A 24067-nucleotide genomic window follows, 5' to 3' on the forward strand; every position below is an offset into this window, starting at 1 on the left:
ATGTGGTATCTGGATGTAATGTTTATCAGAGGAACTCAACTACAGTTCAGGTGCGGGTGCAACAGCTCAAAAGGCCTGCTCCTGAGGAACCTTTCAAACCTGGGAAATTGAAAATTGTAAAGGGAAACCTGGGCTCTTATAATCTGTTTTCCCAGTGGGTTGCTGCCACTGCCTCTGTGTCTACCAAACACTTGATAACAGAGATTTTTTTTTTCTTATAAAATATACTTTAATCAGAAAAAAAACATCGCAAAAGTAACCATCTCACACATTAACTCTCCAAAAAACGACGGCGGAACGGCGGTGATTGTCTGTTATCAATCGTTGCAAGGGTGGGCGGATTTGCGCTATTATGAGAGTCCCTCCAAACCCTACCGCTTGCTGTCAAACATTAATCCCTGTACAGGGTCCATAGTCCTTTCCAGCGCTCCCTTGCCGTAGGGAAACCCCATTTGGCAACGTCGCGCTTCATCCTCCTCCTGAGGTCCGCCAGGATCCTCTCCTCCAGCTCCCTCGCTCCCCACTTGATGTTGTGCCGGATGAGATTGTTCCTCGCGTCCCACAGGCCTTTCTTTGTGAGGGACAGCAGCAGCCACATCAGGAACTGCGTCCCCTTGTCCAATCCGGTAGGTGCCAGCCCCAGCAGAATGTACTGGTAACTGAGCACCGCACCCGTCTCCAGGAGTTGCATGGTGTTGTCCATTCTGCCCCACACCGCCTTGGCGAAGGGGCAGCTCCAGAACATGTGCTCCTGAGTCTCCTCGACGAAACACGTGTCCCGGGGGCAATGCGGGTTCCTGGTGAGCGAGTGTCTGTAGAGGACCTCTCTGGTTGCCAGTCTCTTGTGTACGGCCATCCAGTTGAGGTCCTTCAGTTGATTGTCCAGTTCTTTAGGCTGCGTCCTTTCCCAGACTTGTCTGGGAACTTGCAGCCTTTCGTCGGCGACCAGATGCCCCCTCACCTCTTTGTACAGAGCTCTGTGGTTGGTGCAGAGCTCTGGCTGTCTCGTGGCCTCGTACCTCCTGCTCCACTTGACAGCGTGGGTGTAGAACTTCGGTCGCCTCTCTGCCTTGGGCCCAGTGTTTGACCACTGGACCAAGTGCTTCATCGGGACGGAGAGCCACAGCCTGACAAAGTACTGGTACTTGTGGCCGATGGGCTCCCGCAGCGCCCGACAGAGGTTGCAGAAAAAGATGCAGTTGAGTTTCAGGGGGAAATGTGGGACATCTCGACCCCCTTCCTCGACCGGCTGACACATCCGGTTTCTCGTGATGTACTCGTACTTGCCGCCCCAGACGAAGCCGAAGATCATCCCTTGCAGCGCTCGTCTGAGTCTGGCCGGCAGCGGGTACACCACCGCCAGGTAAACCAAAGCCGGCAGGACGTCTGCTTTCAACACCATCACTTTCCCCGTGTAGGACAGCGACCGCGTTTTCCACAGACCCAGCTTCGCGTTCACTTTGGCGATCCTCTCGGTCCAGTTGTTGGTCTCGTTGTCCTGGCTCTGGAAGGAAACCCCCAGTATTCTGAGGGGCTCCGTGCAGAGCTCGAGACCCTCCGGCGCCGTCGTCCTGTGCTTCCAGGGCCCGAAGAACTTCAGTTTGCTCTTTCGGCGGTTGAGCTTCGACCCCGAGGCTCTGGAGTATTGCTCCATGACCTGCAGGGCCCTCCTCAACCCCCTGTCCGACCTCAGGAACAGCGTCGTGTCGTCAGCGTACTGGGAGATCTTCAGGGTTTCCCCCGCGCCTCCCGGTATCTCCAGGCCGTCGATGACAGGGTCCCGTCTCACCGCCTCTGCTAAGGGCTCTGTGAAGAGAACATAGAGAAGGGGTGAAAGGGGGCAGCCCTGTCGTACTCCGGATTCCTGGGGGATGAAATCCCCCAGGTTTCCGTTCACGTTCACTCTGCTGCCCACGTCAGAGTACAGAATCTGAATCCAGCGGCTGAAACTCTCTCCGAAACCGAAGCGTTCCAGCACCCTGAACAGATAGCTGTGGTTCACTCTGTCGAAGGCTTTCTCCTGGTCCAGGCTGACCACCATCATGGGCACGTTCCAGTCCTCGGCCCAGGCGATGGCGTCTCTGGTCAGCTGGAGGTTCCAGCTGACGGATCCCCCCTCCACCCCGCACGTCTGGTCGCTGTGGATGATGTGGGGGAGGGCGGTTCTCAGTCTGCCGGTCAGGAGCTTGGACAGGATCTTTACGTCCACGCAGAGCATCGTGATCGGCCTCCAGTTTTTGAGGTCGGCGGCGTCTCCTCCCTTGAAGAGCAGGGAGATGACGCCCTCCCTCATGGTGTCTCCGAGTTTCCCCCGGCGGAAGATCTCCTGCGCCACTTCCACCAGATCTGCCGCCAGGGTGTCCCAGAAGCAGGTGTAGAATTCCTTGGGGAGTCCGTCCGGCCCCGGCACCTTGCCATTCTCCATGGACAAGAGCGCCGCCATCAGCTCCTCGGCTGTAATCGGACCCTCCAAGTCCTCCGTCACCTCCTCCGGTACTCATGCCTTCAGCCCCTCCAGAAAAGCATCGCCTGCCTCCACCTCCGTCTGCTTTTCTGAAAAGAGCTCCTTGTAGAAAGCGGTGGCCGCTTCTACTTTGTCGCTCTCGTCCAGCACTTCCTCTCCATCTCCCCGTCTCAGGGTGTGGATCACCCTCTTTTTCTGGGCTCCTCGGACCTGATTGAAGAAATAGGAGGAACAGGTTTCATTATTCTCATAATGCTCCCTTTGTGCCTTGACCAGGAAAGCCTTGGCTTTCTTGGTGTGCAGTTTGCGGAGCCTCTCCTTCAGGTCCCGTGCCCGGGCTGAATTGAAGGCTCCTCCCCCATTAGCCGAGCTGTACTCCTCCTCGAGTTGCCTCTGGAGTCGTGCAGCTTCCTTCCTCTCCCTGGCCGCCTTCCGTCTGCAGTACGTCTGCGCCAGGGTTCGGGTCCTGTCCTTCACTGACTCCCACCATTCCACCACGGAGCTGTAGCCGTCCCTCAGGTCGACCCAGCTCGCGTAGTCTTTCCGGAACAGTGCCCTGAAGTCGTCTTCCTCCAGTATCTCCCGGTTCAGCTTCCAGTACCCACGACCGAATGCCGGCAGGCTGGTGTTAGCCACCACCGTCAAGCGCTCGTGGTCGGAATACCACGCCGGGGACACCGTCGCCGACTCCAGGGAGCAGGTCGTGTGCAGGAAGATGTAGTCCAGGCGGCTGCACACTCCCCGGGAGTTCTTCCAGGTCGTTCCGGCGTCATTAGGGCGGCACCGTCTGAAGCCCTCTACCAGGGAGAACTGCTTGAGTAGCGACTCCAGCTCTGCCGAGCTAGCATCGCTCCCCTTCTCCCGGTCGACGTTGAAGTCCCCGCCGAGCACCACCTGTCTGTTGGTGGTGCAGCAGCTGGCCAGGTCAGCAAACACTTCCTTCCGGATAGAGGGTTCCGTCGGAGCATAGACGTTAATCGCTCTCAACTTCTGCCCCCTCCAGTCGATGTCTGCGACCAGGATCCGGCCCTGCACCACCGAGAAGGAGGAAACCAGCGCCATCTCTGGGTTTCCGAGGAGGATTCCCACTCCGGAAGAGTGGACCCCTCCTACGCTCCAGCATGATTCTCCCTTCGTCCATTCCCTGGTGAATGTCAGCTTGTCGCTTTCATCCTTCAGGTGGACCTCCTGTAAGAAACAAACTGAGAAAGACTTTGAGGCCAGATCATGAAAGACTCCCCGTCTTTTCACTGGGTCTCTCAGCCCTCTCACGTTAGTTGTTAGGAAGGTTAGTTTCACAGTCATGATTAAACTAGTGAAAGTTAAACCTCCTCTCTGTACTTACAGTTGAAACTTGGGAGTCTACATCTGGGCACTGTTTAGCCTAGATGTAACTCCTCTCGTTCGGGTCCTGGGGGGAATATGCTGGGCTCCCTCCAGGTCTCGCTGGGGACTGAAATGTAAACATGCTGGACAGGTCCAGCCCTACCATCAGTCCGGGCTCCAGGGCGGCTTCGAATTAATCCTCGTCTTCCTCGAGGATACTCTCCGCCATCGCTTCGGGAAGACTCCTTTCTTCCCTTTTTCCGGGAGTTTCGGGAACCTCCAGTTTCTCCTGGGCCTCGGGGGAGGGGGGCTCCAATTCCTGGGCTGCCTCTTCCTGTTGTTGTTCCTGGGCCTCGGGGGAGGGGGTTTCCATTTCCTGAAGCGCCTCCTCCGGTTGTTCCTGGGCCTCGAGGGAAGAAAGTTCCATTTCCTCTAGGACGAGGAAACGGTTTTCCCTTACCACTCTCTTTTTCTGTCCTTCCGAAGGTGGATCCGCCCTGGGTCTCTTCTCCCGCTTTCGTTTTCCCTTTTTGCTGGGAGTTATCCAGGGCCCTTCCTCCGGTCGTCCCTCTTCCTGGCGGCCATCTTGTGGCGCCGATGTGGCTGGGGGTGTGGCCTCGGCAGTTTCGGTTCTCAGCGGGGGAGGTGCGGGTTCTTTGTTCTCACCCCTCTCCCTTTGTCTGGAGACCGGTTTCTGCCTGCTGGCTTCCACCACCTGCGCAAACGAAGGTTTGCTTACCTTGCATTGGTGAAGGAGGTGTCCCTTGGCGCCGCATCCGTCGCACTTTTTGGCTGCCCGGCAGGTTTTTGCCAGGTGCCCGTCCTCGTTGCAGTTGTGACATCTGACGATGTCACATGTGTTTGCCTTGTGGCCGGACCGTCTGCAGTTGCTGCAAAAATCCGGCATCCTGGGGTAGTGGAGGTACCCCCTGTCGGCTCCGATGTTGAAGCGAGCCGGGGGGTGCTGGAAACCGTCGACGCCCTCTGGGTCCTCCTTCAGGAGGACTCGGTACTGGCGTTTGCCGTACCAGACGCCTTCGTCCCTGACCTCTGTCGGTTTTCCCACCACGGTTACATACCTCCCTAGGTACGCTGTTACCCGTTCCGTTGGTACGTAGGGATTGTATGTGCAAACCGTGATGGTCCTCTGATTCGTCTTCCTCATAGGCTCCGGCCTGTAATCAGAGAAACCAGGTTGCTTACCTTTCTCCCTGATCAGTCTCGTTGCCTTTTCGTATGAGGCGTCCGTGGCCATGTATGCCTCTATGTATCTCTCTGCCTTGTTGTCCTGGAGGCAGTATAGATCTCCTGCCACCAACTGCAAGATCCCTCGCAGGAAGGTCATAAAGAATGACTTTGCAGTCGGCATCGGCTCCGTCTTCTTTGTCCAGTGGAACCGGATCAGTGTCCTCTTGTCTGCCATCTCTGAGGGAGAAAAAGGGAAAAAAAAGGAGGGAAAGAGAGAGAGCAAAAGGAGCAGCGAGGGAGCCCTGGCCTTTGTCCTTGTGGGCAAAGCCCAGCTAGGTGCAGGCGCAGGAGGAGAGAGAGAGAGGAGAGCGGAAAGTGCTTCCGGGTCTCAAGGAAGAAAGCAAGCCACGTGTACCTGCTCCCAGCCAAGAGGCCAAGGAGGCAGAGAGAGAGAGAGAGCGAGAGGGAGCTGATAGCGCTTCCGAGTCTCGAGGTGGAAAGCAAGCACCGCGGGCAGGCCACGTGTACCTGCTCCCAGCCAAGAGGCCAAGGAGGCAGAGAGAGCGAGAGAGAGAGGGAGCGGATAGCGCTTCCGAGTCTCGAGGTGGGAAGCAAGCACCGCGGGCAGGCCACGTGTACCTACTCCCAGCCAAGAGGCCAAGGAGGCAGAGAGAGAGGGATAGAGAGAGAGAGCGAGAGAGAGAGGGAGCGGATAGCGCTTCCGAGTCTCGAGGAAGAAAGCAGGCACCGCGGGCAGGCCACGTATACCTACTCCCAGCCAAGAGGCCAAGGAGGCGGAGCAAGAGAAAGGGGGAGGGGAGAGGAGAGGAGAGAGCAGAGAGAGAGAACGTTGCTGCCGGATCCCACCCAGCTCAGCTGCTGCTTGGCCTTAACCCCCTAGGCTCAACCTAGAGCGATACCAGCTCAAGCACTCTTCAGGATCTTCGATCGCCTTCTAGACCTTTGGAAAGACAAGAACTGCGGGCATGCCACTTGAACTTGATCTTAGCCAAAAGGCCGAGAAGCGATAACAGAGATAAGCCCTCGGTGGGCACTGCCCTGCCCCTTGTATTATGATCAAGGAACACACTTCACAGGGAAGGTGTGTCAGGCTGTGGCTGCGTTGTTAGGGGTGAGATGGACTGAGATCACCCTCAGTCTGCTGGAACAGTGGAATGAAGGAACAGATCTCTGAAAGATCGACTAGACATCAGACTGAAGGAACGCCATGGGATGCGGGCTGGATCAAACAGAACTGTGTAACAGAGCCTGTTTGATATCATCACAGGCCAATCAATGAAACTTCCTGGAGGGACGAATTTAGCTAATGGATTGTTGAATTTGCTAATTCTCTATTGTAGTATTGTAGGTTGCTTGGACTTAGCAAAGCACATCTATTATGAAGAAAAATATATATCATAATTATAATCCAGATGATTCGGGCATTGGTGCATGGCTACAGTCTGTGCTAGGAACATGGAGAGGGTCTCTGGTTCAATACATATTTGTGGGTCTGGTATTATTCGTTATGATCATATCGTTAATATCCTGTTTGAAAAACATGTGGACTAAAGCTGCTGCTTCTGTGCTAATTGTACGCCCTGAAGGGATCATGAAGGTCAAAAAATGATTTCATGGAAAAGGTTCTCCTATCTAGTGGCAGAACCTGATGGGTAGAACAATATAGTTTTAAGGGGGGTTACCCTTGGGAGTGATTCCCCTAGATGCAAATGATTATTGTGGTTTGTTTGTTCATAATAAGATGTTTTGCAGGAACGGAACAAAGAGAAATTTTACAACTTCAGCTTCAGCTAGAATTGTTCTGCAAAACGTCACAGCTGAGGCAGGGGAACAATGTGTAGATTTTTCTAAGAGTTATTACCCAGTTGTTGACCAATCTGTTGACCAATGTTGACTAAAAAAGCCTAAGATTATGCTGGGCTCCAGCCCACAGGGATTTACCTGTGCTGTAAGAACTAATGAGTGAATAAGGAGACTGGATTCTGGTGAAAGACTTCAGGAAAAAGAAATGGTGTTCACCCAGGTGGAGGGGGCTGTACCAGGTGCTGCTGACCACTGCCACTGCTGTGAAGGTCACAGAAATGGTGCCCTGGATTCATGCTTCCCACTGTAAAAAGGTCACAAACGAACTGAGCAAAGCGCAGGAGTGATGTCTCCAGAAGGACAGATGGGGATAACCTGCTTGGGACTGATGTGCACAGCCTTTTTCCTTTTTATGTAGAAGCCTGTCACCACCCCAAAAGAGGAAGAATCTAAACACGAAGCCTCTTTGTATACAAACTGGCTGAATGAAACTGATAATGAGGGGGATATGAGTAATTTGTGGTATAAATTTATAAATCATACTGTAAAGTTAAAGAAATTTAATGCATCTTGTTATATATGTGCTTTAATGCCTCATTCTACAGCCTCACCCATGCGACTTTTTATGAAATGTACTCTTTTATTAATATCACGTTAGAAGGCTTAGACGCTATCAAACAAGAATTAAGGGGAGTTAGATTAATGGCACTTCAGAACAGGTTCGTGCTGGACCTTCAAAATGCAGCATCTGGAGGAGTCTATGCTTTAGTAGGAGACTCCTGTTGTACATATATTCCAGCTAATGACGATGATTACGGAAATCTTACGCTCGCTATTCAGCATTTGAAAGAACTAAAAGACAAGGTGAATAAAGAGAGAGGCAGAAAAGATACACCGGCTTTTCTCTCCTGGTTAGAATCACTGTTTGGGCCAGGGGGAATGTTTTTCTTTTAAGTTACTAACACCGATTATAGGGGCTGTGATACTTGTCTTCCTGTTTTTATGTTGCTGTATGACATGTATTATTTCAATGCTTCGAAATATGGAAATATGGTACCTAGGGGGATAAACTGTTCATCCTTCCAGTCTGGAGAATTGGCAGCTGTCTGACGTCAGTAAGTGATCCTTAAAAAATTAATAGTTCCATGACAGTGTGCATCACCAGAAAATCAATTTCAATGCATTAAAACTCTTGTTATCCTTCTGATCATTGAAGTGTCGTTGCCCCAGCACTGTATACTCTTACTTTTGACGCCTGTCTGAAGTTGGATCCATTTCTAAGAATGGTGACTCACATATCCTCATGCTCAACTTTGGCTCAACCACACAAACTATGAAGTTAATCATCTGCTTTTGCTCCAAGATTTATGTTACTAGGCTCTCTCCTGGGGATCCTCGTGTTCAAACATTGCCCTTATTGTGGATGATCCATGACAGAATTCAGGGAATTCAGAATTCTTATACCTCAGCTCAGATTCTGACTGGGCAGACTGTCATTGCCTGGTGTGAATGTGTGCATATCTGTTTTTGTGCATGTTCTGTGGCCTGTTGTACAGTACATCACAAATGAAAGGGAAATGGAAAACTAAAATAAGACTCAAGTGTTTTATCTTTCATTAGTATCTGTGCTAGATCCTGTCATCCACTGCTTACCACGACAGGCTCTAGCACAGGATAGCAGCTAATACATTTAACAATCTCACTGCACAATGTTGTATATTCAAGGGCTGATCTTCTGTACTTTTTCTTTCACTTTTCATTTCCTAGAAACTCAGTGCTGCCAGGAATAATCTGAGAACAAAATCAATCTGAGTGAAAATCTAAGCAGAAGAAGATTGTTTTACAGAGTCAACAAGGTCTAATTCAAGGTCATCAGCACTAACAACATTCTCTCTGGAGACAGGCGATAAGAAAATTGAAAGTGTGTATTGTTACACAACAGCAGAGACTATGAGTTATGCTATCATGAGAGTGGTGATGGATTTTTTTCATTGCTTAGTTTTGCAGGTTCTGTACATTTGAACATTCAAAGTGACTAAAGTAAAGGAGTTTTCCCTTTTTACCACATAATTCCCAAAGATCAACACAAATAGAAAGCCTAATTCCAGCCAAGATTCAATTACTGTCTCTCAGGCATCCCAGCAGTGGATTTCATGACTTCAGACAGCCATCTTTATCAGTGGAGAACTCAATGCTCTGAGGTTTACTGGCAGAGTCTCACACTGGGTAATATGTTGGTAAATAATGTCCTATGGAATTCTACTATTGATAAATTCTACTATGGAACTGCGATGTGTCCTGAAAAAATCTTCTATGATAGTGGTACAGTCCATCACACCCCACCTACAGCCTTTAAAAGAGAAAAAAAAACTGACAACAACAAAGTAAGTCTGTGGTGTAATCAACTAGGTCTTGCAAACATACTTAACCTCTTCCAGCTACCAACATTACAAATGCTGTTTACACATTAGATGGTTATTTTTTGGCTTCTGATATTATGGTGGAAAAAGAGCCCTGGAATCTTTGTAGAAGGACAAAAGACGGAAAGAACGGGCAGTGTAACCATGGCGAAGAGAAGGGAAATATTGGAGAGAGCTTTTTTCATACACTTTTTATCATTGTTTTTCCAGCCCAACGATGATCAACAAATATGGGCAGGCGTCCTGTGCCAAATCCAATCTACCTTTCTTCCAAGCATACAGGAATGTCAGTGAATTAAATATTGACATATGAAAATACCCAAAAATATGCAATCACACATATGCAGTTTGAGCAAACATAAGACAATAACCAAGTACCACAAACTACCAGGCATCATTAGCAGTTCAGGTGGGGAGCTGTGTCAGCATGCGTAGGCTGCAAAGGAACAAGTAATAGGTCTATTCTATGCTTAAAAGAGAAGAAAGAAAACACAACATTTCAGCCGTGGAGCCCTCACACCTGAAGAAGGCTCCACGGCCGAAACGTTGTGTTTTCTTTCTTCTCTTTTCATCTAGTGTCATTAGCCAGTTCCTGTCAAAATAAAATAGAAATGGATAACATTCTAGAGAGAGTTTGAAATACCAAGGTACAATTTAAACCATATTTCTTCCACTACAACCACAATATTTTGGAGAGATCGCTGAGCCTAACTGTTCTGGCATGTCCGTTAGCCTCCGTCCTGCTTCAGCAATGAATGCAACGGGGCACATTCTGAGGGAGATGCGGTCAATCAGGTTGCAGGAAAACCACGCTATGCTTTTTTTTGAGATCCTGAAAAGGACAGAGGGGCCATGTATATGTGTGCAGCTGGATATGTAATTGCAGGTGGTGTAGCAAATTCTGCTGAAGCCCCACTGCCTGGTGTGGACGGTAGCTGTGCATGTTGCAGCAGAATTGTGCATGTGAGATCAAGGGGGCATGTCATGTGTTTTAGCACTTCACTCCCTTCCGGAAGCACGTGATTCCCTGAGTCCAAAAAATTTGTAAGTTCTTTGGATGACCTGTGGACCGATTTTTCACGATGAAGAATTCCTTAAGAAGAATAGATCTCGGCCCACCATCCCAATGCCTCCATCTCAAAACAGCAACCTCCCACTGCCCTTAGTCTGCAAGGCAGTCCTTGCAAGTGCGATGATGACGCCGGGACCTTCGTTGCCTATTGTACGAGCTGAACTTTTGTGCTCATCAATTCAACGTTCTTTCCATCAACTCATCTTGTCTTTTGACGCTTCGTGTTTTGTGCTCCTTTGACTATCGGCATATCGGGTGACTGCAAACACTGAAGTTCTTGCTTACGGAGTGTGGTACTCTACTGTCATGTTGACGCCGAGTGAATCTTTCTTTGGCAACATGGGCAGGCTGACAGCAGCGCGAGCGAAAGTAATGGCAAATTTCTTGACTTATTTCTGAATGTGAATGTTCTTTAGAAAAGGGATGCGGCGTTGCTTCTCCCCCGTGTAAAGGTCACGCATTCCAGACGTGGTTATGAGCGAACAGTTGCCGCAAGTGTTTGAAAAGAGCAAGAGAGGAAGCAGCCCTGCCCCATGTGAGGATCAAACTCAGGACCTTCAGATGATGAGACTGACGCGCTACCAACTACGCCAACGAGGCCAGCTGCAGTACACAGCCGGAAAGTTTGCCTCATATGGATTTCAGTCGCCCGTTCCCTAATCTTTAGACGCCCTCTGCTGGATGTTGCATTTGCCTTTTGATCTCACCGATACTTTTTTGGTCTGTTTCTGTTGCGAGTCCGTCTTTCAGATCTCACCTAGCACAAGTCTCTCTGGCTGAAGTGGCCTCTCTGCTTCAGCATCGTGCCCTCACTCAGCCATTAAAAACGTCACTCGGACTTCTGACATGCTGACATGAAATGTCAAGAGAGAGTGGCGGAGACGCTTAAGGCAGAGAGAAGATGAAGAGGGGGCGTGGCTGCGAAATGATTGACAGCTGCATGACGCTCTCCACGCAAGGCGTGACCACAGGCTAAAGGACACCTTTCGGCACATCAAGCTCTAAGCACACACCTGGAGGACGTGGGAAATGATCCAGCTACCTCTCGCATGCAAAGCGAGCGCTGTACCATGCAAGCTAAACCCCCTCGCAGGGGTTATGCCTCGGTGTTGCCTAGTGCCGCTTGTTCCCCTCTTACCGGGTGCAGTTCACTGCCCTTCGTCTGCAAGGCAGTCGTGTAATTGCGGCTTTCTTGACTTATTGATGAAGGTCTGACTGGACGAGCGAATGACGCCTCTCCCCCATCCTCAAGCTCGCTGACAGAATAAAATGGAAAGTGCTGCCGTGGCTCATTGGTTTAGGGGTATGATTCTCGCTTAGGGTGTGGGAGGTTCTGGGTTCAACTCCTGGATGAGCCCTTGTGTGCTCTTTTTGTCCTCGTCCACAAGACTGGGAACTGATATCCACATCACCTTACAGCATCTGCTTATGGCAAACGATGGAATGTGACTAATGACTGAACGAGCCTGGTGAATACTCATCACGTGGCACAATGAGAGCGTGCAGTCAGCTGTCCAAGGCAGCAACCTCATTGCTCGTTCAAAAGAACACGTACTGAAAACTCATCACCACTATGTCGTAAATGAGCACGTATTCTAACGATTCGTGAGAGTATGTTCTAAAGGTCCCTGGCTCGATCCCGGGTTTCGGCATTTTGTTTCATAGCTCCCTTTGTTCCTCTCTCCAGCGCCCCCTGCCTAAAATGACGCGTCCCTTTCTCAGCCCGAAACGCAAGCGATACACCAGCAACAAACCCTACAGGTTTCCGTAGTGTAGTGGTTATCACATGCGCCTAACATGCGAAAGGTCCCAGGTTCGAGACCGGGTGAAAACAGCCTCTTCTTGCACGCTCCTGGACTTCATAGAGGTCTTGAACCACTAGTCATTTGTTCCCAATGTATTTCCGGTGCCTTCATGCACTCTGGTACCAAACGCACGTTCCTTCTGTACGCGGAGCCGATCATTTGCAATCGGGCTGTGCCGACAGACCAGGACGAGCTCTGTCGGCTCAAAAGCAGCGCAGGACCTGCAAGAACAACAGAAAGATTAGCATCCAGCGGGGGCTTCTTAGTGAGCCCAAGATCTCATCAAGAATCGGCTCCAGCAACAGGGCTGGGCGCATTGTTCCATTCTCCGACCACTCTCGGTGTAAACAAGTCCCTCCTGGTCTCTGCTTGAATTGCACTTTCCTGCGTTTGCTTTGGTGTAACTGGCTTCCCCTGCATGGGCGAATGTGAAGAAGATCCTTAGTAAGTCATTGAAGAAACCCGAGAAGAGGTCGGAGTGGCCTCTGTCGTTCATCAACGATCCAGTCAGGCAGTACTCCTCTGTAAAGCGCCGTTCGTTCACATCGATTGGCTTTTTTTTGCCTTCATTCGTGCAAGTAGTAAAAGCAGACGCCCCTTTAGGGAGCCTGTCAGCACCCGGAGTTTTCCCCTTCTGTAAGCTCTCCATAGCCTCTCAGCTCTTCTACTGTCAAATCCCCTTCAAGTACTTCCCTATCTTCTTCAATCAAAACGTTTTCTAGCTTTGAGGTAAAAAAATGAATTTCTTCATCCTTTACCTCTGTAGAGCTGTTCAGTCTTGAGTAGAAGTGTCACGCCCTCTGCAGCCAGAGGGCGGTCCTTCTCTGTCCTGTCCCTAGTTTCTGGTCTGCTGTCCTTCCTGTCCCTCTCTTTCCCCTGGGCTAAATATTTCCGGGTCTTGCACTCTGTCCTCGCTCAGCACTGACGTTCGGATGTCCTGAGACCCGCCTAGCACCAGGGCACCCCACGTCCGCTCCCTGAGGGCACAGGTTTCTATACGGCATTCCTGAACTCTTTGCACTAATGAGCCCGGGCCTTTTTCCCGTCTCGCCGCTACGCATATGGGTCTTTTTCCGCCCTCCTGCTCCCCATGGTTAGTCCTCTTGGACGTCCGTGACAAGAAGGCCTCGATGCAGGAGAGGATAGCACTCAACTCTGTACTCTCTCTTCCCTCCTCATCAACTACACTTTCCATGACAGACTTGGAGCCTACCACTTTCCTGAAAAAGAAGCGAGTACACTTCTCATTTTCTTCCAAGAACTGCACTCAGCTTCTTAACAGCACTCCTCGACTACTTTCTTCCGCTATGCTCCGGACATCCTTTTTTAAAAGGCTGATATCCTCGAGCACATCGAAGCCACTGTCTTGTGTAGAGACGCTGCAGCTGCCTCTGTTTCCTGGCTAGCACTCCTCTCCGTCTGGCAGCAGCCTTCCTTCCCTCAGCAATGAAAAAGGCCTTTGTCCTCACCTTCACCTCCTCCCACCACTCTCCTACTGACCTGTACAGACACTGCAAGGACAGCCACTGTGATAGTTTCTCCTTGTAGCGGGATACTACCCCCTCGTTCTCTAGCAGCTTTGTGTTGAGTTTCCAGAGGCCTGGGCCAAAGACAGTCCCGCCCTGGAGTTCCACTCTACACCCTAAAGCCTGATGATCTGAGAAAAAGACAGGCTGAAGAGTGACCCCAACAACTTTCACTCTCTCTGAGACAAAGCAATAGTCAATTCTGGAGCTGCTATTCCTCCCTGACCATGTATATCCTGCTGTTGTGGGATATATACATCTATATGTGTCTGAGAGTTTAAAGTCTTGAACTAAGTTTTGCAGGGCCAGTGAGCTGGAATCCAATTTTATCGGAGAGCTAGACTGCCTATCTGTGTGCTCTAAGATACAATTAAAATCCCCTCCCACTATCATGTCTGTGCTACATAACAATAGGGGAGAGAGTGCTTTGAGTAGCTCCACCCTTCCTCCCACGTCAGTAGGACAATACACATTGATTAGACGCAGGTTAACGGTCCCCCATTCGACATCCACACACAGCAACCTGCCATCTATGACCCTCTGAATACTTTTCAATTTGAATGCCCATCCTTTGAAAAGAATGGCCACGCCAGAGGTTCTGTTGTTATTGTCCCCTGACCAATCAGAAGGCCCTTTATCCCACCTATCTTCAAAGCTTTTATACCTCTCTTGATTGACTTCTTTTTCTTTTTCTTTTTACCAATTTCCTGCCAGCCATCCTCTGAATGAGCCTTCATCAGGGTGGCAGCAGTAAAAGCGTTCAAGGAGTCCATTTCAAGGAAGGGGGTAGAGGGAGGGGTGGAGGGGTTCCAGCTGTCCCCATCACCATGCTCTCCTTCCTCCTCGCTCGGGGAGAAAACAGAGTCATTTTTCCTTTTCCTCAAGTCCAGCTCCTGGGAGCACTGAGGGGAAAGGGGTGCAGCCGATGCACCAGTCTCCTCTTCCCCCTCACCCACCAGCTGCTGCAGATCCTCCGTGATGGACTGGATGGAGGAGAAGAGGACATCTGTAGCACTTGCAGAGTCTGAGAAAAGCAGCTCCGCTGAATCCTGGGTATCCTCGCTGGACCCGCTCCACCGGGGGGCCTCACACTGGCCCTCGTTCTGAGGAGCAGGAGTGGGGGAGGGGTCCTCGCTGTTCTCGGGGGTTTTCAAACCCTCGTGCTTGTCTGGTGCAGTCCGCAGTTGTGGGGGCGTAGTGGATTTCTCTTCCACCGGCCCCAGAGCCACAGCAGGACTGATCCTGGCTGGAGGCTGAGAGTCTTTGTCCAACAAGGGTTCTTTGTTTGACTTGTTGTTTGCTTTGGCTTTTCGGGCCGGTTTGGCTGAAACAAGCACTGCCTCATCCTTTCTCATATTGAGTTTATTGGCGTAGGCGTGAGGGCAGTTCTTAAAAACGTGTCCTTCCGAGCTACATAAATTGCACTTTGGCAGCATTGAACAGTCAGAGGCTAAATGTCCCTGTTTGCCACAGGTCTTGCAGCATTTCACAGTGCAGGACGATGCCAGGTGTCCCACAGCACCACAGAACTGCTGAACACATGCTGAACTGCATGCGATCCATGAAGAGGTCATCCAAAAGCTCAAAACGCACAGCATTCTTGCGGGATCCAAAAGTTGCCATTTCGTAAACTGCAAAACAAACACTGCTTCCACAAAACAAGAAAACAATCCAACTACTCCACCTACAGAATGATCAAGGTATCACCCCTGCCAGGTAAGTATAAGTTGTATAAGGCCCTGCAAGCGGCCTGCACCCACAGCACAAAGCGCGCAGCCTAGGCCAGCTCCTCGCCCCGCACGCCACTGCCTCCTGCTGGGCCCACTCTTTCGCACACTCACACGCCACACTAACACTCAAAAGGGTGGGCAAAACGAGAAAACGAGCGCGCCGTTTCCTACACATCTGCAGTCGCCAATGCGCATTCGCAGCATGTCCCGGGACGCAATTCGGCCTCATTTGCATAACACCAGACCGGCAGATCGCTATGTAAGCTCACGTCGTGCGCCTGCCACGCACCGAACAAACACCGGAGCCTTTTCAGCAATTTCCAAAAAACGGGCCTGCTCGCCTGTCCACAAGGCTCCGTCTCTTACCCGCTCTCCAGAGCCTGCTGCCTTCTGTGCTGTTCTCTCGGCACCGCTGCAGCGCACACAACTCCTGCAGCGCGGGGAGAAAGTTTCCACGCTCCGCCGCAGGGAAGGCTCGCTCCGTGCGCACACGTCCTTTCAATGCCAGTTCAACAAGTGCTCCGCATTAGCAGCGTCGGGGCTCCGGCGTGTCGCACCTCACCTCACCTCGCACAGCCCCCTCCTTGAATGTCTGGCGCTGGGCATGCCCCGCCCTCCTCCACCTTATCTTATCGCGTGTGACCACCGACAATGGCCACAATGCCGGGGAATGGCACCTGTAAAGTGTTAATTGGGGCACAGGAACAGCCCGTCTCGTCTCGGGGGCCGGCTTCAAAGACAATACAGCAAACACAGCGGGGCGGGGGAAGTAGACGACACGACACATGCAGGTACATTCAGCTCCGGCGGGAACGAGTCATTTGTCGGCCTTTTCAAGTGCTGGGAGCCGAGTAATCCTTCGCTTGTATCGTTTCTCCCCGGTGACTAGATCTCACCCTGCGACTCTCGACTGGGCTCACCCACGGCAGCCCAGCAGGTGTGAGCCTAGCCGGCACCCGGATGGGAGATTCCCCCCGGAAAAGCTCAGGTTGCTGCCGCTCCTGCAAGAGGTGTGACTGGGACCAGTAGGGAGCGCTCACCCTGCGGTCTGTGTGGCTTTCTTATGCCCCAGCATCCTGATGGCGACACTCTGCTGCACAAACAGGCGCCGTCCTTCGGGGGAGGCGTAAAACCGAGGTCCCGACCCTCCTTGGCCATTAAGAAATCCCAGGGCGTCTCTCAAAAAAAGTCTCTCTGGTGTTAGTGTTCCCCTTTACCAATCAGTCGGGGTCTCCTCCCAATCCCCGTCTCATATGTAACAATCAATGACGAGGCCCCCCTGTCCCGCGATATTGTACTTGTCTCCTGGCCGCTGGCTGGCGCCGTGAGATTTAGTACTCGCGCAAGAGACCGGGGGCAGAGCGCGAACGCGGTCCCCCGCCCCCCACAAAGTGCGTGTTCCAGGTTCCCTCTCGGGGCTCTGCAACACAGCGGAAAGGCAGCGGAAAGGAGCCTCTTGCTCTGACGCCGCAAGGCCACAAGAGGGCGGAGGCGCCGTGCGCCCGGCCGACGTGTTGGACTGGTGCGCTTTATGTGCTGAAATAAACATGCGACAGCCCAGAAATGTTTTGAGTGCTGTGCACTGGAGGTTTTTGTCTTGTGAAGACTTGCCTTATGCTCCTCCGAGCAGTTTGTTTGTTCTCCTCCAGTGCGGGACAAGCCAACACAAGGGAGCACATTCGCCAACATCCAGGTACGCAATGCGATTTGGAAAGAAGCTCCTTTCCAAAGAGTTGAACACGAACGATCCTTCAGTCCCGCTCGGGGGGCACGGAGCCCCAGCCACACACAGCTTCAAGTAGCGAGTCAAACGCCATGGCTTTCGCTTGTGGCCACACCAACCTGATTGTGCCTGATCTCGTTTAAACTCAAAAGCTAAGCAGGGTTGGGCCTGGTTAGAACTTGGATGGGAGACCGCCTGGGAATACCAGGTGCTGCAAGCTTTTGCTCTCTCGGCCAGCAGGGGTCGCCGTTGGTACTGTAGGCTTTGGGAGGAAAACCTGGAGGATGGAAAGGTGATCTATAGCCTCATCTCTAGAGATGTTTTGTTGCTATGGCATGTGTGTGACCCATATAAAAAAAAACCCGTTTGTAAAACGAATATCGAAGCTGCCTCTAAATCTGCAAATGAAGATGAGTCGATAAACCACTTGTTTTTCGTATAACTATACATATATTCATTTATTACTGATTTCATTCATTGAGCACGGATACAATAGAGGTACAGCCATTCACTGTTTGACATGTCTGCACTGGTACAGAACCTAGCAATCAGAAAACGGGTGAAACTGTCTTGAGAATTAGCATACAGTACCGAGGCCCCCATGACCAAATAAAGGCTAACCTCGATAATCAGCCTAAATAATGCAGACTACAGCAAAACGACTGACTTTGAAAAGGGAATGAATGTCCGGAAGGAGTAGTGTAACCAGCTTGAAATGCTTCTCCGGACCTCTAACTAAAAGAAACCGGGAACCAGCAGTGGCATCGACTCCTTTCGAACTGGGATCCTATCGCAGCTCGTGGTGTCGGAACTCATCCGTATCTGATATTGGACCAAGCACATCAGGGGAGAGCGCGAACGCAGTCCCCCACTACCAGAAATTATGCAGTCGAGATTCCCACATTTGGGGAATTCGCAGGGGTCAGCACAGCCGGAGTGCAATGCCCGAGCCTCGCCCTGGGTGAATCGATTTTTTAAGAACTTTATTTTCTTTTCACAAAAAAATACAGGACATCACAAATTAGAAAGCTTTACATTAATATACATACTTAAAACAGTATATATAATCACATCTCATTAAATTTTGACACGGTACCAGTTACATAGCAACAATTTATTTTTTTCTGGTGCAAATCACATTCTTTACTTAAACATGATAATGTTTTTCACAGTTTCTTGAGATATTGACCTATGCTCTCTATTTCCCACAGATTTTCTGCTTCCTCCCTTCTCTCCACAGATCTCTGAGGTAATAGTTCTCTCGGGTGATGAACAGGGCCAGGCTACCTGCTGCCTTGACTGGGACCTCGATGCCTTTTAACAGCCCCATGTTCCTCACTCTCCACAGGGTGTCTTTCCCACTGTTCACCACGGCCCAGATCCTGTCAAACACGTCAGGAGGAAGTTTGACAGGAGAGATGCCGTTGTAGCAGCAATGCTTGTTAATAAGACAGAATTAAGCGGTGGTATGCTGTCCTAAATGAGGCCCCATCTCACTCTCCATCTCTGTGGTGCAGCCACAGAGAAAGTATTCATGCAGGTTGATTTAAGATGTTTTCTTTTGATAATGGACAGCTCCCAGATGGGGATGCACTTAGCTAAGCCTGGCTATCATGATCAATGGTCATCCACTGGCGTCTATCTGTCTAGGGAGTGCCGAATGGACATCTGGACTGCATTCCTAAGTGTCAAGAGTAAGTGACTCATATCTCACCTTGACCAACCAATCAGGGACTGGCAGGGCGTGGTTATACCACGTGGGTCTCTAATGCCCACCAAACTCTCAACCAATCAGCATACATCTATGTCTTGGTCAAAAAGGGAGCGCAAGCTCAGATCGGGGCTCTCCTTGGCCATTTTCGCGCATCCTCAGAGACAATCACGTGACAACTGCTGTTGTCTGCAAAGGGACTTGGACTTTGTTCTAAGCGCGAGGCCGAGGATCCCGTACGTACTCAGAATTCTACCAACGTGAATGCTCCGCTTGATCAACGGCAGCCTACAGTTGGACCCTCGTCGACAACCTGAATAGCTTATTCAGAAGCAGCGCTGGACCGGGAACGAACCAGCTTCTTCCCAGGCAAAAGAGTGACTTGTGAGGACTCGCGGTCACACTCTGTGCATAGAGACTTTCTACTAGCCAGCCGGACTGCTGGTAGATCCCCTCGGAGCAACGACTGCCCTGCGCGCCGCAGTCAGATTCCTCCACCCGTCCTACTCCGAGCTGGGCCTCGACTGGTTGGCCGGTAGCCAGAAGACGCCGGGACAACGCCCATTGGACAACCGCTGGAACAGAGACTGCAACAGAGCCTCTCAGCTGGTTTGGTGTTCGTGCCGGGAAATTCCAAATCCATACACAGTGGATAAGTAAACCCCATGTTCTACATTGCATCTCGAGAATTCAATTGTACCTCAAAACAAGTTGTTATCAGTTTAATTCATGAGTAATGTATTTACTTACGAGTTTAGAGTAACAGTGGGTAATAACACTGATTAGCGATTTGGTAACCGAACGATATATATTGACATATATTCTCTGTTGTGTATCTCTTTGTGTTGGCATCTCTTCGAGATTATATACCTTGTATATTGATAACCCTCACAGTCAGGTCTGCCGCTCGTATCCAGGCAGACTAGTATATGTTTGGTGCACAATTTATATTAATAAATGTATCTCGTGTATTGAACCCGTGTGTGTGTATTGTTAGTTGTTCTGACGATTGATTTTCTAAAAGCCCCAACGAAGAACCTCGTGATTACTGCTACAATTAATAATTGTCTCAGTAAACCCATCAAACCATTACATTTGTAACGACATTCTTTGCTGACAATCAGCAGTCGGATTTCTTTTCATGTTCCGCTGTGCAGTTTGAACGTTTGTTCTCCCAGATCGGTTGGTTATATGAGATCAGCTGATATAAATGAGGACTAATCAGAATCAATACAATTGATGTCTGGCGAAGGCAAATAACCTTTGTTCATGATCTGGAATGTGACTGGTTAAATTTCAGCACAGTTGCTACCCCCTTTATAAAGGGTGTGCACACGTACACAACCAAGGCATTGAAATTTTTTTGTTTTTTATTGTTCCAAAAAATGTTCCATTTGTTTTCTTTCTTAAATGTTGTTGATTAAAAGATCTTATTAAATGTGAAAAAATCTGATTGTGAAAAGGTCAAAACGTTAGTGAAAAAATGGGTAATGTGAGGAAAGATGAATTGTGGGAGCCCCTTGACACCTCATGTCGTTCTGTATTTCTCTCACATTCTACTGGGAGTGGCGCCGTCACTTCTGGATAAAGTCCGTCAGTGGTCATTCCAGACGGGTCAGGTACGACTGCGCTTCGGCATAAGAAGAGACATGTGACTTTCGAGGATCCCGACAGTGTTGATTCTTTTCCGGAGCCTGGATAGCTCAGTTGGTAGAGCATCACACTTTTAATCTGAGGGTCCAGGGTTCAAGTCCCTGTTCAGGCGGTTGTGCTTTCCTTAGATCTATTGTGAATGTCATTATAAATCGGTAAGGTGTCGGTGTCGTAAACCGAAGATCGCGGGGTCCAACCCCGTCCGTGCCTATTTCGTTTGCCAAGACTTTACTTTATCTATATCGTCAATTGTCTTGCAATGCAGAAATCTCTGTAATAAGAAGAAAAGAACTATCAGTAGTTGTTAATAATCCTTCGACACAGAAACGGGCGCATTCAAAACACCAGCCTCCACTGCTTGTTAGGATGGCTGAGTGGTCTTAGGTGCCAGACTCAAGGACTCAATCATGTGTAGTGACAGTTTTATGTTATTCACAACACGGATTTCCATTCATGTTTATTAAAATGTGTAATTTGTATGTTGGTTGTATGAGAACAGTTTCTTCAAAAGTCCTGTCAATTAACAGTGGAGAGCTAGCTGACGTATGTCTTCATGAAAACGCTCTTTAAGGCGATTACAAATGTCTTGAACAAATCTGCGTCATATTTTTAAAATAGTTTAGCTCAAGATGCAACGGGAGTATAAATGAATTCTCCCGCCCTCCATTCCAAGATAAAACTCCATGTGTGAATCTTAGTTTACTTGAAGTTGATGATGTTGGTCATTATTTGAAATTGCCCAGTGATATCAACTCAGGTACTCAGTTGTTACGTGCTGTAATTCGATACATGCAAAACATTTGCATTCCCTCCAATTATCAATAAAGTCAATAATGTATTAAACATTACATGCCACTTCTTCCCTAGATGATGTTCATGTTGGATCAGTGAGAAAGGCATGCCAGGTTGTGTTTGAACCAGCACCTTACTATTCTTTTAGTCCCGACCTGACCGCACTAAGCAATTGTACTACAGAGACTGAAACGGGTCAGTTTTCTCCATTTACGGTTTTTGGGAAAAAATTCATCTGCATTTTAAGCAAGATTGTATTTCAAATTTCACAAATTGTAAGTACTTCTGGAAAAACGCTGTTTCAGAAAGAAACTGAGTAGACGGGAATAGCCCAGTCAGTAGAATATCGAACTTTTCATCTCAGGGTCCCTATTCAGGTGGCTGATATTCTTGCAACTACTTATTCCATGCTGAAACGAGCAGGAAACAACGTTTCAGCAGTGGAGCCTTCTTTGGGTGTGATATAGAATAAACCTTTACTTGTTTCTTTCAAATAAATTTAAACCTCATCTCCAGCACTTAACTCGTCAGTTGCTTTCAGTAGCTAAAGACACAGGCCATACTGCTCCAGGTGAGGTTCGAACTCACAACCTCGGCATAGCTCCGCTGTGTACTGCCATACTGTATGTGGTGTACAGATAAAAGTCAACTGCGTGTTGTAGTTTCCAGGTTTGGTGCCAGCAGAACCAGCAAACACAGCAGGTGATCTCAACGTGATTTGAACACACAAGACTCTAATGTGGAGTCAGACACGCTACCATTGTGCTACGAAGTCACTCACAACATGTGCTTTTAATTCCCCCAAAGAGAAAAATCAGCGTCCCTGAAAAATATTTTTTTCATTCTCTCCTGTGAGGAGCGCCGCTCTTCCAACGAGGGTCTCTTCTTCCCAGACCACAGATTATTCTTCCCGCCCGGCTCTCTCACAGAGAGCAGACAAACAGTCTCCACTAATGTGTTTACTACATCTATAGATCTGACCCCCTACAGCCCCTATATTCCTGGACAGGATATTTACCACCAGCCTCGTGAACTTCTCATCTTGACCTCTCCCAGGAGGAGAACAATTAACACAGAATCCTCTCTCTATTTAGCAAATAACACAGAACACTGTTTACCTGTCAAGACAGAAAACCAGGCTGCTCCAGGTGAGGCTTAAACTCACAACCTCGGCATGACTCCACTGATTATGTCATTTTACATGGCCTGAACCAGGAAAGAGATTGGAAGTCAAGAAGTTATGGTGTTGCTTTAATACTTGCCTACTCTTTTAATTTTTCGGTCAAATCTTTTATTTGGGAGTACTTTCAATTGATGTTAATTCTTGTCCCGATGCAAATTCTGGGCCATGGTGCATCTTGAATAATGTTCTTATGGGCTTCAATTTGGAAAAGTGCGCTCTTCAGAAGCTACCGAAACCGCTAATGGTTACATAACACTTAATGCAAAAGCAACGTTCGGGTTTGAAAAAGAATATTACTTGCTATGAATACAAACACTGTTACATGAGGCGTGTTAGGGATATTTTCGCTTAGATCATCAATTCATCTTACATTTCTTCTCCATCTATATCAACAGCATCATCGCTACTGAGCGCTAAAGGCAGGTCCTGGCAATACAATCTTCTTTAGAAAACATTTTTCAAACTATTTCCACTACCATACGTAAAGTAAAAGATACCGATTGCACGCAACTAATAAAATCTCTTTTCCAGGGACGTTGTAGCTAGATGCAAATTACAATCGAAAATGTATCAGCTTTAACATTTTCTTTTGGATCCACAGGACGGTCAGCACAAGACTCAAAATATGCCTGTGTTTGATTGTACAGCATAGATTGTACAGCATTTATGTTTATATTTATGTTAAAATGAAGGTAAATATATCAAAATATCAACATCCAACTTCACAGTGCTAACGTAACAATGCTTGTCAAATTCTCAAACAAATCCGCGTTGTATTTCTAAACTATTTTAGCAGAGGACGCAACAGGAGTATAAATGATATCTCCCGCCAGCCCTTCAAAGATACTTTTCCATGGGTGAATATGGTTGTCTGGGGAGTTGCGGTGTTGATCACTATTGGACTTCCCCGGTCTCAAGTGTTGTTGTTGGACACGGGCAAAAGGCTCGCATTTTCGGCAAATATAAAGAGGTTTAAGGTTTCGGCTTTAGCGGAGACAGTGTTTACATTGACAATAATAAGAGGATCGTCCCTGGGTGGGCTTGAACCACCAACCTTTCAGTTAATAGCCAAATGCGCTCTCCGATTAAGCCACAGAGACTGACGAGAAAGGCTTGTCTCCATTCGCACCTTTCTGGTCAAAAAATAAACATTGCTTGCATTTTCTTGCCAGTCGGCAATATTCCTTCTGCTCTGATAGCCAAGAATTAAATTTCATTTTTCACAAGCTGTATGAATTTCTTGAAAAACAAGTTGTTGCAGAAAGGAAATGCATTCATGCATTAAACTAAATCAAGCCCTATGCGGTTGTCCAAAATGGTACTTTCTGCACAAAAAGACAGGAAGAAAGGCACAGCTGGGATGTGGAGCCAGGATCTCCAGTTAACGAGACAGATACTTAAAGCAACTAAGCTACGGCACCAGCAGAATTATCCTCTTTTACAGCCGCTTGGACACACCGCTCTGAGCCATCTGTGTTCAGTAAGCCCTGAGTCTGCTGGCTGAGCAAGCTGCCTCCTTTACACGCAACAGGAGCCCCAACTGTAAGAGAAACGAAGAGAAATGGCTTTTATTGGGCACTTTTCATGTCCAATGCGCTTGACATCTCCCAAGGGCGGCAGAGTTCATTTACGACACTTTTCCTTTCTTTC

The 24067-nt window shown here is 49.0% G+C and overlaps 2 non-coding genes and 1 pseudogene across 2 annotated transcripts; 1 reads left to right on the forward strand and 2 right to left on the reverse strand.

Annotated features, from left to right (window-relative positions):
- Positions 1-10821: 10821 nt before the first annotated feature.
- trnam-cau (transfer RNA methionine (anticodon CAU)) lies at positions 10822-10894 on the reverse strand. Its single transcript has one exon. It is a non-coding gene; the product is annotated as a tRNA-Met (tRNA).
- Positions 10895-17179: 6285 nt separating this feature from the next.
- On the forward strand, positions 17180-17298 carry LOC148825786 (5S ribosomal RNA; annotated as a pseudogene).
- Positions 17299-17921: 623 nt separating this feature from the next.
- LOC148825787 (U1 spliceosomal RNA) lies at positions 17922-18086 on the reverse strand. Its single transcript, XR_016092479.1, has one exon. It is a non-coding gene; the product is annotated as a U1 spliceosomal RNA (small nuclear RNA).
- Between the last annotated feature and the right edge of the window lie 5981 nt (positions 18087-24067).

This window comes from Atractosteus spatula, chromosome 10 (genome assembly GCF_055471065.1).
Source record: "Atractosteus spatula isolate fAtrSpa1 chromosome 10, fAtrSpa1.hap1, whole genome shotgun sequence".
Classification (NCBI taxonomy): Eukaryota; Metazoa; Chordata; class Actinopteri; order Semionotiformes; family Lepisosteidae; genus Atractosteus; species Atractosteus spatula.